Genomic DNA, 13277 nt, shown 5'->3' on the forward strand with positions numbered 1-13277 from the left:
GGGGGGGAACGTGCAAGAGGCAGCAATTGATGTCTTTCTCTCTCTCTCTCTCTCTCTCTCTCTCTCAAAAGTAATAAAAACATTAAAAAGTATTTTTAAGTTAAGGGATGCTGGTAAAGCAATGCTTCAAACTGAAAGGTGTGGTTTTATATGCATGTTGGGAAGGAAATAAGGGGGCAAATTAGTACCTAACTACCCCTGTTAAGAAGTTATAAATAAATAAAAGGAAATAACTTAAAAGCAGATATTTAAAAAAACAGAAGAACACCCATACAATTGGTTCTTTAGAAAAATTTTTGTAATTGCTAAACCTCTAGTAAGATTATCTTTTAAAGGAGAGGAAAAAGATACATGTGCCCAGCATCAAGAATGAAAAAGGTCCATGAGTAATAAAAACATATGTCTGCACAAAAATTTGTATATGAATGTTCATGGCAGCATTATTTGTAATAGTCAAAAAGTGAAAACAACCCTAAATGCCCATCAACTGATGAATGAATAAATAAAATCCCAGAAATAAATCCACATTTATATGGGCAAATAATTTTTTTTATCGTCTTCATTTTTCTTCTTATTGATTTGTTATTCTTTTTTAAATTATTATTATTTTTATTGCTTAAAGTATTACAAAGGGTATTACATATGTCTCCTTTTTCCCCCCACCCTTGACAATCCCCTGGCCTCCCCTACCCCCCAGTGTCTTATGTCCATTGGTTATGCTTATATGCACGCATACAAGTCCTTCGGTTGATCTCTTACCCTCCTCCCTCCTGACCCCAACCCTCCCCGGCCTTCCCACTGCAGTTTGACAATCAGTTTGAGGCAGCTCTGCCTCTGTATCTATTATTGTTCATAAGTTTATAATGGTCTCTATTATCCATGAATGAGTGAGATCATGTGGTATTTTTCCTTCATTGACTGGCTTATTTCACTTAGCATAATGCTCTCCAGTTCCATCCATGCCGTTGCAAATGGTAAGAGTTCCTTCCTTTTTAAAGCAGCATAGTATTCCATCATGTAGATGTACCACAGTTTTCTAATCCATTCATCTACTGATGGGCACCTAGGCTGTTTCCAGATCTTAGCTATGGTGAATTGTGCTGCTATGAACATAGGGGTGCATATATCCTTTCTGATTGGTGTTTCTGGTTTCCTGGGATATAGTCCTAGAAGTGGGATCACAGGGTCAAATGGGAGTTCCATTTATAAAGGAACCTCTTTAATAAATGGTGCTGGAAAAATTGGAAGGTCAAATGCAAAAGAATAAAATATACTGTTTGTCTTCATATACAAAAATTAACTCAAAATGGATTGAAGACCTAAATATAAGATCTGAAACAACAAATTACACAGAAGAAAACATAGGTACTAAACTAAACTTATGGACCTTGTTCTTAGAAAGGATTTTATGAATTTGACCACAAAGGCAAGGGAAGTAAAGGCAAAAATAAGTGAATGGGAGTATATCAAATTAAAAAGCTTCTGCACAGCAAAAAAGAAACCAAAACAAAAGGCAACCAATCAAATGGGAGAAGATTGCAAACAATAGCTCTGATACATGGTTAATATCCAAAATATATAATGGCCAAATTTTTATAAACATGTTATTTATCAAACAGTTAAAAAAAAATCAAGCATCTTTTCTGACCACAATTACATAAAACTAGACATCAACTACAAAAAAAGCAAACTGGAAAATGCACAGATATGTGGAGATTAAATAACATGCTACTGAACAACTAATGAGTCAATGAAGAAATCAAAAGACAATTAAAAAAAACCTTAAGACAAGTGAAAATACACCATACCAAAATTTATATATTCAGCAAAAGCTAAGAGGAAAGTTCATAGCAATAAATGTCTACCTCAAGAAACAAGAACCGTTTCAAACAACAAAACATTAAACCTCAAGGAACTAGAAAAAAAGAACAAAGCCCAAAATGAGTAGAAGGAAGGAAATAACAAAAACCAGAAAGGAAATAAATAAAATAGAGATGAAAAAGACAACAGAAAAGGGCAATGACACTAAGAGCTGTTTCTTTGAAAGGATAAACATAATAGACAAACCTTTAGACTCAACAAGAAAAAAAAAAGAGGACTCCAATAAATAAAACCATAAATAAAACAGGAACCCTAGCTGGTTTGGCTTGGTGGATAGAGCATCAGCCCGCGGACTGAAGGGTCCTGGGTTCGATTCCGGTCAGGGTCACATACCTCGGTTGCAGGCTCGATCCCAGCCTCATGAGGGAGACAACCAATCAATTGCCTCCCTCTCACACATTGATGTTTCTCTCTCTCTCCTACCCCCTTCTATTCTCTCTAAAAAATCAAAGGAAAAATGTCTTTGGGTAAGGATTAACAAACTAAAAACAGCAGGCATTATAAAGATATCACAAAAATATAAAGAATCATGAGACTACAATGAATCATGACACTACATGAACAATTATATGTCAATTCCTAGAAACATACAACCCACCAAGTATGAATATTGAAGAAATAAAAAATCTGAACAGACTGACTACTAGTAAGGAGAAAGAATGACCAATACCAATCCTTCTCAGACTCTTTACAAAAATAGAAGAGAGAAGACTTCTAAACTCATTTTACAAGGCCAGCATTACAAGTGTTGGCAAGGATATGAAGAAAAGGGAGCCTTGTGTACTGTTGGTGGGAATATAAATTATTGCAGCCACTATGGAAAACAGTATGGAAGTTCTTCAAAAATTAAAAATAGAACTACTATATGATGCAGCAATTCCACTTCTGGGTATTTATCCAAAGAAAATGAAACCACTAATTCATAAAGATATATACACACCCATGTTCATTGCAGCATTATTTACAATAGGCAAATTATGGAAACAACCTAAGAATCCATCAATGGATGAATGGATAAAAAAAATGTAGTATACATATACAAGGGAATATTCAGCCATTAAAAATAATGAAATCTTGCCACTTGTGACTACATGGATGCACCTAGACAGCATTATGCTAAGTTAAAAAAAGACAGAAAGACAAATACCATATGATCTCTATTATATGTGTTATCTAAAAAATAACAAGAAATAACAGGTATATTCCTAACTCATTTTACAAGGTCACCTAAACCTGACTAGGACAGTGCAAAAAACACAAAACAAAATAAAGGCCAATCTCACTCAAGAACAAAGGTCCAAAATTTCTAAGCAAATAAAAAGAAAAAATGTGGTAATAACCAAATTGGATTTATTCCTGGAATGCAAAGTTGATTTAACATTAGGATATCAATCAATATACTTTAATTCAAGGAGCAAGAGTAGGAAAAGCAATTGATAAAATCCAATATTATTCATGATATAAGCTCTTACCAAGTCATTAACAGATTGAAATTTCCATAAGCTAATAGAGTAACTAGGAAAAATTTAAAGCAAATATCATATTTCGTGGACAAATGGTCAGTTTTCCCTTTGATTAAGGGAACAGACAATGGTACCCTCCATTATCACTTCTAGTCACTATTATAAGTACTAGTCAAATAGGCAAGGAACTACCTGACACTTTTGAAGGAATTCTACCCAAAATAGTTCTGAAATCACAAACCTTGTTACCTAGAAGATTTGGTTATAAATATTGACCCTTTCTCTGAGATTTACAGAGTAAAAGATTTTACTACATATTAACATTTAAAAAACTGCAGATGTTCCTATTAAAATAAACCAGTTCTCCCATTCTTTCTCTACTTAAAACTCTAGAACACATTAAAATTAAAAAGTCCTGTTTAAGAAATCTTTGCCTACCCCAAGGTCACAAAGACATTCTCCAAAAACTGAGACCTACCTACATACCCATCAACAACAGAATGATATACAGTGATATATTCACAATAGAATATATAGTAATGAGAAGGAATAGTCTACAATAGGGGTAGGGAAACTTTTTTCTGCCAAGGGCTATTTGGATATTTATTATTCACTTAATATAAATTTATGTTGCTATGAAAGAGGCTCCTTGACATATGTAAAACTTTCAATAAAATCTTTTTTTTTATATTTTATTGATTTTTTTTACAGAGAGGAAGGGAGATAGAGAGCCAGAAACATCGATGAGAGAGAAACATTGATCAGCTGCCTCCTGCTCACCCCCCACTGGGGATGTTCCCGCAACCCAGGCACATGCCCTTGACCGGAATCTAACCGGGGACCCTTCAGTCCGCAGGCCGACGCTCTATCCACTGAGCCAAACCGGTTTCGGCTCAATAAAATCTTTTTAAAAAGCTCCTAGATTTATTGAATTTCGAGTCCTCGGTAAGACCAGACCAAATGATTTCGCAGGCCTTATATGGCCTGCAGGCCGGACATTCCCAATCCCTGATCTACAACTACACACAATATAAATAAATCTCATATTCATAATGCTGCACAAGGGAGTACAGTAGGATTGCATTTGTATAAAAGTACAAAAGTAGGCAAAACAAATCTGTGATGTTAAAAGTCAGGGTAGTAAGTGACCAGAAGAGCAAACAAAGGATCTTCTAAGTGGCTGGTAATGTTCACTTTCTTGATGTGGGTGCTGGTACACAGTGTGCTCAGTTGGTGAAAACTCACCAAACTGTTCACTATTGATCTGCATTCTCTGCATACATATTAGGCTTCAATAAATTCTTTTAAGTATGAAGGAGTACCTATTTTTAAAAACTGGTTAGGGGATATGAGAGCAAAAGGTTTGAATTTTACACTGCTCAGGTCAAAGCATAGAACTCAACTAACAAAAACTTAAAAAGCAGTTTTATACAACATGCTGATTACCAAAAAATATTCACAAGTATCAAACCAACTAGTGACTCTCAAACATTAGTTTGTAAGAGATTACCCGCTCCAAATAAATTGATTCATATTTACCTTTAGTGACCAGTGTTGATTTATAAAGGTCTAAGACAAGCAACTTGGTCTTATAGATTTTTATTAAATAAGAGGGTCTTTCAAATCTCAGAACTGAACTTATAGAATAACATATCTAGTCAAATCTCCTAATTTTACTAATGAAGAAACCAAGGTCCTTTGCTGTTTGGTGATTTGTCCAAGGTCATAAGCAGCTCTTGATAAGTGGACACAACTGAAATTATTTAACTTCACCCCGCTACTAATTTTCTGGAAGTTCTAGGGGATTTCCACCCACCAAGAGAGTTAGTTTACTGGCAGTGCTCCTATTCAATGAAAACATTTTCATCCAAATATTACCAACTCAAAATTAATATCTTTGCCATCCATGACTAATTGCCAAAAGCTATTTCTGGGGCAGAAAAGATAAGGTTGTTTTTTTTTTTTAAAGTAAAGTTCATGATGTGCAACCTAACTGATTAAATTTCTGTTTACACTAAATGACGATTTCGACATAAAATTTAGGCATTTGTGATAATTTAGAATGACAATGCCACATATAGTATATAGTATCCTTGAAAAATACTTTAAAAAAATCAATCATGACCACAAACCAACCAGTACATATAAACAAACAAATACACTAATTAGGGACAATAACTTATTGTATATACTAACAATATTAATTTATTAAATCAACCATAATTTTAAGTACTAAAAAACAATTTATCCAATTCATTCCAATTAGCTTCTATCGCCAATATAGTATGAAGTATGCATTCTACTAATTTTAACATTTTTAAAAGAATGACATCATTTTGTAGCTAAAACCATCATAAGTGAACAGTATGTAAAACAATCCAATTTAGTTCTGTAAAAACATTTTTAAATTATAAAAATGCTTTGTTTCCACTCCATCCCCATACCAGTCTTTCCTCTATCATTGGACTCTCTCCTTTTATTTCAAACTATAAAGTTCAGTGCCAAGATGAATCCCTGGACTTGTCATTCCCAGGGGAAACACCTGGTCTTTCAACGACCTGCAGAAAACTTAAATCAGAAAATGTGTTTATGGCCACAGAAATTTATTTACTACAAGAACTGGAGGTCTCAATGACAATTAAAAGTAACTTAAGCCCTAGCCAGTTTGGCTCAGTGGATAGAACATCGGCCTGTGGACTGAAGGGTTTTGTGTTCAATTCTGGTCAAGGGCACATGGCCAGGTTGCTGGCTCCATCCCCAGTAGGGGGCTTGCAGGAGGAGCCACTCAATGATTCTCTCTCTCATCATTGATATTTCTATCTCTCTCTCCCTTCCTCTCTGAAGTCAATAATATATTTATATATATAAAAGAAGTAACTTAAAGCCCGGCCGGTGTGACCCAGTGGTTGAGTGTTGACCTATGAACCAGGTCACGGTTTGATTCCTGGTCAGGGCACACACCAGGGTTGCAGGCTCGATGCCCAGTAGGGGGCTTGTAGGAGGTAGCCAATCAATGATTCTCTCTCTTCCTCTCCCTTCCTCTCTTTGAAATCAATAAAAAACACTTAAAATTTTGTTCTCCTTTAAAAAAAAAAACCCAGTAACTTAAAAACTAAATATAACATGGTATCCTGGATCAGATCCTAGAACAGAAAAAGGGTATTAGTAGAAAAACTGGTGAAATTGAATAAAATTGCAGTTTAGCTAATAGTAAAGTACCAATATTAGTGACAAATGTACCACAGCTATGTATATCTGGGTAAAGGATATATGGAAACTCTGTAGTATTTTTGCAACTTTTCTGCCAATCTAAAATTATTCCAAAGAAGCTTATTTCTATTAGAACAGTAAAATTTAGTAAATATATAACATTTCCTATGCACTCACCTTTGGCCTGGTGCTTTTAAAAGTGCTTTATATAAACACATTTAACCCTCCCAAGAACCCTGTAAGGTAGGCATTACTTAAAACTAAATTTTACAGATGAGAAGTTCTGTGATAGAATAGAGATTTGAAAGCAACCACTATACTATATAGCCTTCTGAGGAGCCAGACCAAGAAAACGCTCCTGCCTTCTAGTAACCAGGTCACACTCTCACCCTGTCCTCAGCCTCCACCAGGGAAGAAATGCCTCTGCCCAAAGCTTGGGAGTCCTTGCTAGGACTGTGAAGGAATGTGACTCCACCACATTGTGTTCATAATCTTTTAGTACTTGATGCACTCAGTGCTCTTCTTATTGAGACACTATTATACACAGAAGCTGGTTTTTATGGTATTATCAGTTTTCAAATTCAGACACGTTGGGTCGGCCTGGGAACCTGAAGGCCACATGTGACATTATTTCTATGGGAAAACGGAATTGATTTCCAAAAAGAAATTCTTATAATTGGATCATTTAGAAATTGAAGATCCCTCTACACAGTTCCCAAATACCAACATAATATATACAAATTTTAATAGAGACACTGCAGTTAATCAGTGGCACAGTTCCTTATACCTAACATAATAGGAATGGTGTTACTGGAAAAAAATTGGCTGAATATTTTATGGATTTCCTTCACTATAGCCAATTTTGGATGTATCCAATAGTTAATATACTTCTCTGCCTGGACCCCCAATAAGCTTTATATCTAGAAATTACTACCAAATAAACAAATATCTTTCACACACACACCCAGAACAGAAGAGGTGTCATCTCTGAAGGCAGCCAAAGTAAAAATAGTAGCATCAATAATGACGATGACAAAGGAATAATAACAAAAAGAGCTTACTCTGGGCATATTTACCTTTGCGTGGCATGTTCTAAATATTATACATCCTCTGGCTCCTTTAATCCTCACAAAAATCCTATGAAGTAGGTATTACATTATCACAATTTCAAAAGTGAGGAAGCAGGTCAGAGATTGAGCAACTTGCCCAAGATCACGGAGCTAGTTAGTGTCAAAAGGAAGATTTGCCCCAGCCAGTGTTTCTTGGTGGTTGAGCATCAACCTATGATCCAGGAGTTCAGGGCACATGCCTGGGCTGTGGGCTCAATCTCCAGTGGGGGGTGTGCAGGAGGCAGTTGATTCTCTCTCATCACTGATGTTTCTATCTCTCCCTCTCCCTTCTTCTTTGAGATAAATAAAAACATATTTTAAAAGATAAACGTAAGATTTGGATATTTGAGCATTTTACCCTTGGAGATCATGCTTTTTAACCATTGCACTGTATGTGTAATTAAATAATTTGGTAAACTCTCAAAATAAAGGAAGCTGACTCAAATTCATTTTAAAAACAAGAGTGGCCCTAACCGGTTTGGCTCAGTGGATAGAGCATTGGCCTGCGGACTAAAGGGTCCCAGGTTCGATTCCGATTAAGTACATGTGCCTTGGTTGCGGGCACATCCCCAGTGGGGGGTGTGCAGGAGGCAGCTGATTGATGTTTCTCTCTCATTGATGTTTCTAGCTCTCTATCCCTCTCCCTTTCTCTCTGTAAAAAACCAATAAAATATTAAAAAAATAAAATAAAAACAAGAGTGGTTTGGAGACACCTCCTCCCAGCCAACGAAAAACCTCATCTTGCCTTTTTTTAGTAATATGTCCTGCGACCAAGTTAAAACTGAGCACATTTATGGAGAATAAATTTAAAATATATTTTGCTTTGCTTTTATCACTTTGAAATCCTTCACTTAATTGAACACTACAAACAGTGGTAACTGCATCTAACTTCAACAACAAACAAAAGTTTACTTTAAAATCTTCAGGTAAAACACACTGTCCATGTTTACTGCTCAGTAATCTAGGGTAAAATAACTAAGAATTCCAGTACCCTTGAAAAGTTTCAAAACAGCAGCAAGATACAGTGGGAACAAGATATTCCTTTATGACAAAGAAAAAATGTTCTTTCCACAACACTATCATCCGCTTTAATGACACACATTAACTTGGGATGGTCTGGACTCAAAACATGTGCCTGAATTCTTAGAAGAGTTCAGAAATTCTCCACTGACAATCTAAAAAAGCTATCAGTTTATCTCCCAGAAGAACCATCTGATCCACAGAAGACATCTAATTTAGGTGAACTAAAGGTGTGCTCCCTACCATTCCACCGAGTAATTAACAAAAAGCATGCAACCCCCAACTTCTGGAGCACAAGCTGGCTTTTTAAATCATCTATTTGAACCTCAGAACTTTCTTTCCCAGGAAACAAAGGTCTATGTGCCAGGTTTCCAAGCCAACCCACAAAAACTTAAACACCCATAAGGTTACAGAAGTATAATAAATTACCGAACCTATAGGAAAACCCATTTAGCATTTAACTTTGAATAAAAGCAACTACCCCTGCCCCACTCAGTCCTGGAAGCAGAATTCTTCCCTCCCCCAACTGGGAGTCTGGACTCCCCTAGGACCAAAGGCCCAGGCTTCCGTGATCAAAGCAGAGCACAAGGAAAGGCATGAAGGAGGTTGACTGGCAAGGCATTAGACCTCAGGGTAAGGACAAAAAGTGCTGCATTGGGAGGAGATCCTGGGATAAGGAAGGCAAGACCTACTTGGGAGAGAGGGATGAAGGGTGGGATAGCAGCTAAAAGGAACAAGTCAAAAGTGTGGGGTTTGGGGTGGGCTGCAAAAGAGGACAAGAGAACAGTGCCTGCTCCTGGAGCAGATGGGCTTTTAAAAACTTTCCTCTTTAACACTTAGGAGAGGGAAGGAAAAGAAAAAGAGAAATCGTGGCAGTATCACGGCCCTTCCTCCCTCACTCTGGCCACTCTTTCTCCTTTCAAGAAAAAATGGAAACATGGCCAAGGAGGTCAGTTGGTTAGAGGGTTGTCCCAATACACCAAGGTTGTGGGTTCGATCCCCAGTCGGGGCATATATAAGAGTCAACTGATGAAAGCAGAAATAGGTGGAGCGGCAAGTCAATGTTTCTCTCTCCTGTCTCTCATCAATAAGTTAAAAAAATAACAAAGTGGGTTATGGGGTCTTGTCCAGGTCTCGAACTCCTCGAGCAGAGTGAATCGAAGGGAAGAGGACTTTAAGTTTTGTTGCCCTCCTTGTCAATATCCACTCTGCCAAAGACTTCATTGTGTCAACTGAGAACTATAGGAAGGCTCCATGCACCAGCAGTAACAGTCAGAAAGAGAGGAAGGAAAGTAAGAAGAGAAATTTGAAGCAGGAAGGAAGTGGGATGTTGCAGGATTGAACAAATTAATAGACCTACCAATGAATTAAACTATAATAAATATTCTTAAGTATTTAGGATTAATTCATTTTGACAGTTCCAAATATTTCATCAGCTCCATTTCACCCTTGGACAAATGAATATTTGTGGCCATGAGGTTTATTATGCAGAAGGTATGAAAATAAGCTTCTAAAAACATCGGAGACAATTTCCTGGTGTCTTTTATTTATATAGAGGCAATATAAATCATTTCAGAAAGGCTTTATTTACTTGAAAAGTACTCACATTATCATTTGTCGATTTTTTTCACTCCAATAGCCCAAATACAATGAGTAATTACCTTCACAAATAAGGAAGTGTATTTAACTCTTTCTTGGGAGTCTGCCTCTAATGAAAATCTTGCTCATTCAGACCAAATATTGCCCATCAGGATTCCAAGGTTTTATTTCAAGCAAAGCTCCAAACTTCATATATCACGAACATGCAGACACATCCTGAGGAACACAGGACTTCTTTTCCCTCTGCCTCTAATGCCCATGTTTCTGAGACAGGGCTATTTAACTAAAGACGTCCAATTTACTTCTTAAAAGATGGAGCAGCAAATCCCAACTTCCATAACTTCTCCTGAAATTCCAGCCAGGGATAATTAATTTGACAAGTAAATCTAATCAAAGGACCTGCAAAGGATGAGTGCCAGCTAGCATCGCTTTAAAAAAATTTTTAGCAGCTACTCTTCCAGTTGAACTCTCTTAAACAGAGATAATGACTGGGATGGCAAGCTCAGCAGAACATCAAAGATGCAAGAGCAGAGACCAATGGGGGATAAAAGTAACCAATGGCCGTGGCCTTAGCAAGATGTTCCTGCTGTTTCACTTCATCTAAGATACTGCTTGGAATCTCGAAGGTCTGTTACTCCCTAACCCCACAGAAGATTATGCTGGATCCCAGAATAGCTACTGTGTTTTCTGTAAACCCCAAACTAGGTCCAAAACTTCTGCAATAAATGAAAGAGAAGAAAAACAGCATCTGTTATCAAGTACTCCACTTGCAGGTCGGTGTATGTACTAGTATACCTCCAGGCTATGATAAAGCAAATTCAAACCCCTATAAATAGTTGGTATTTTATTTTAATAATATTATTTGAAAAACTATTCAGGATCAGAATAAACAAAACATTTAAAGTACATTGGGCATGCTGAAACTGGAGACAAAGATAGTGAAAACTATCTTTCAGATAGGTCACTTCAGCTACTAGGAAATCTTACTAATCAGCGGACCTGCTAAAATGTTACCTCTGGCTAGAAAATGAAGACATCTGGGGGGGGAAAAACTTAAGATTATCTTCAGCCAAGAACACTGAAAGCTTTCAAGATTAGCCACAGAATTGAAAGGTCTCTTTGTGACAAAAATTTCCACTTTCATAAAATGTGTATCAGTCAGCACATACACTTATGCAGAGCATAGTAGAAAAAGCACATTCTAGAATCAGACACATAAGTTGTAGCTCTGCAATTTACCAGCTATATCACCTCCTCAGGAAAGATACTGAAGAATACTGTACAACAGGGATAACGTTATCTTTGGCACAGGGTAGCTATGAGGATTAAATACAAAAGTGCATAATTCACCAAGCCCAGTGCCTGAATACAATCAATGTTAATTCCCTTTGTTCCAACACAAACTGTACGGAGTGTGGTATCTATAACTGAGAAGACTATCAAATATGTGAAAGAAAATTCAGTGACAGAATATAGATTACATTCCTATATTCTGCCCAACGTAAAGATGAAGATCACATATTTAATATTTACCTTCACTAAAGTTTTTCCCTTGATTAAGCCATAGGCAAATGGGTGAGGGGGAGAGCTCAAGGTGAAAAACTTCATATCATACACTGATTTAAAATTATGTATGTGTTTATGTTTGCAATCTTCCAGTGTTCATAAAAAACATCATCACAAAATATACCATGAGTGATACCCTTTAAAATTTAATACTGTGAAAAAGTAAACTCTCATCTCAAAAGCCCTTTTTTGATCTAAATGTTTTTCTTCTTACAATGTCTTGTAAAGCATTTGCAAAGAAAAAAAGTAAATCCGCTTATACTTTCAAAATAAAAAGTGTGCAAAAGGAGCTTTACAAATTGTCAAATCGTTTTTCCCCATTCAGTCTTGTTTTTACAAACCAGAAATAAATACATCATATGCCAAAAGTATTGTCTGTTTGACAAACGTCACGGAAGAACACATGGAATTGACAAGCCCTGTCTGGACCAAAGGTGACAAGTTTTCTTGAGCAATTTTCAAAAAATTGAAATTGTCCTTACGTTTCAGTAAGGACAAATGCTTTTCATCAACAGTATGAACCTTTATATGCAGCTTACTTTATAACCCAACTTGTTCCCTATGCCACCCCTCAAAATCCTGCTTTTATGAACTTTAATGAGCACTATAGAACTCCAGTGATAATAACTCTAATCTGTTGGCCCTCAGAGGACTCCTCATGTGATCTTTAAATGAACGTAGACCATGTTTTCCCTTACTCTACACCTGCCCACAATCATTTGCAAACCTCTTTCAGAACAATTACTACTAACCTTCCCCGTGATCTCAACAACTCCAACCTTGGTGCGTTTTTTCTCATCTCATCCCCAAACGCTCTGCTGGGGCTTCAAAGTCCAGGGTCCAGCGTGGAAGGACATCATCCCCTCCGTTCGGGGGCCAGGGCTACCCCTGGCCCCGGCCACTCCCTCTCTCCTCGGCCGCCCGGGACCAATGCGCCAGGCCCTGCGCAGACCTCGGCAGCCCCGCAGCCCCAGGCCGAGCCGAGCCCCGGGTCACAGGCAGTCGCGCACACGCCCACCGCCCGAACGCGGGGTCACCAGGAGGACCCCGAAGCCATCCCCGACGCCCCAGTGCGGGCAGGTGCCGGGCCTCCTCACGGACACTCACCGGGCAGCCGCTGCTCCTAGTCCGCCACAGCCGCAGCCGCAGCCACAGCCGCAGCCGCCGCCTCTCAGTCACTCCCGCCGCCTGTTCCCGCGGGGGGTCCGGGCCGGCGCTGCTTCCCCGCCCGACCCCCCCTCGGGTGTGCGCCGCGCGGAGCCCGGATACGGTGAGAGCCGCCGCCACCGCCCCCTTTCCTCCCTCCTCCCTCAGTGCGTCCCTCCCACCGAGGCCCGCCTCGTATTTCCGGGATCCGCTCTCAGCAAGAGCTTGTCGTGCGAACTGCCGGCTTCGGGTCTCCCAGCGGGCGCCGTCGCTCGCCAGGCAC

The 13277-nt window shown here is 38.4% G+C and overlaps 1 protein-coding gene across 1 annotated transcript in view; it reads right to left on the reverse strand.

Annotated features, from left to right (window-relative positions):
* The window catches only part of TAB3 (TGF-beta activated kinase 1 (MAP3K7) binding protein 3), a 68128-nt gene extending 55084 nt beyond the window's left edge, over positions 1 to 13044 (reverse strand). The window contains exon 1 of the mRNA XM_081115399.1: positions 12956 to 13044. The gene's annotated coding sequence lies outside the window, so the exon portion shown is untranslated. The remainder of the gene's footprint in view (positions 1 to 12955) is intronic.
* Between the last annotated feature and the right edge of the window lie 233 nt (positions 13045 to 13277).

The sequence above is a fragment of the Myotis nattereri genome (genome assembly GCF_964212035.1).
Source record: "Myotis nattereri genome assembly, chromosome: X".
Lineage (NCBI taxonomy): Eukaryota > Metazoa > Chordata > Mammalia > Chiroptera > Vespertilionidae > Myotis > Myotis nattereri.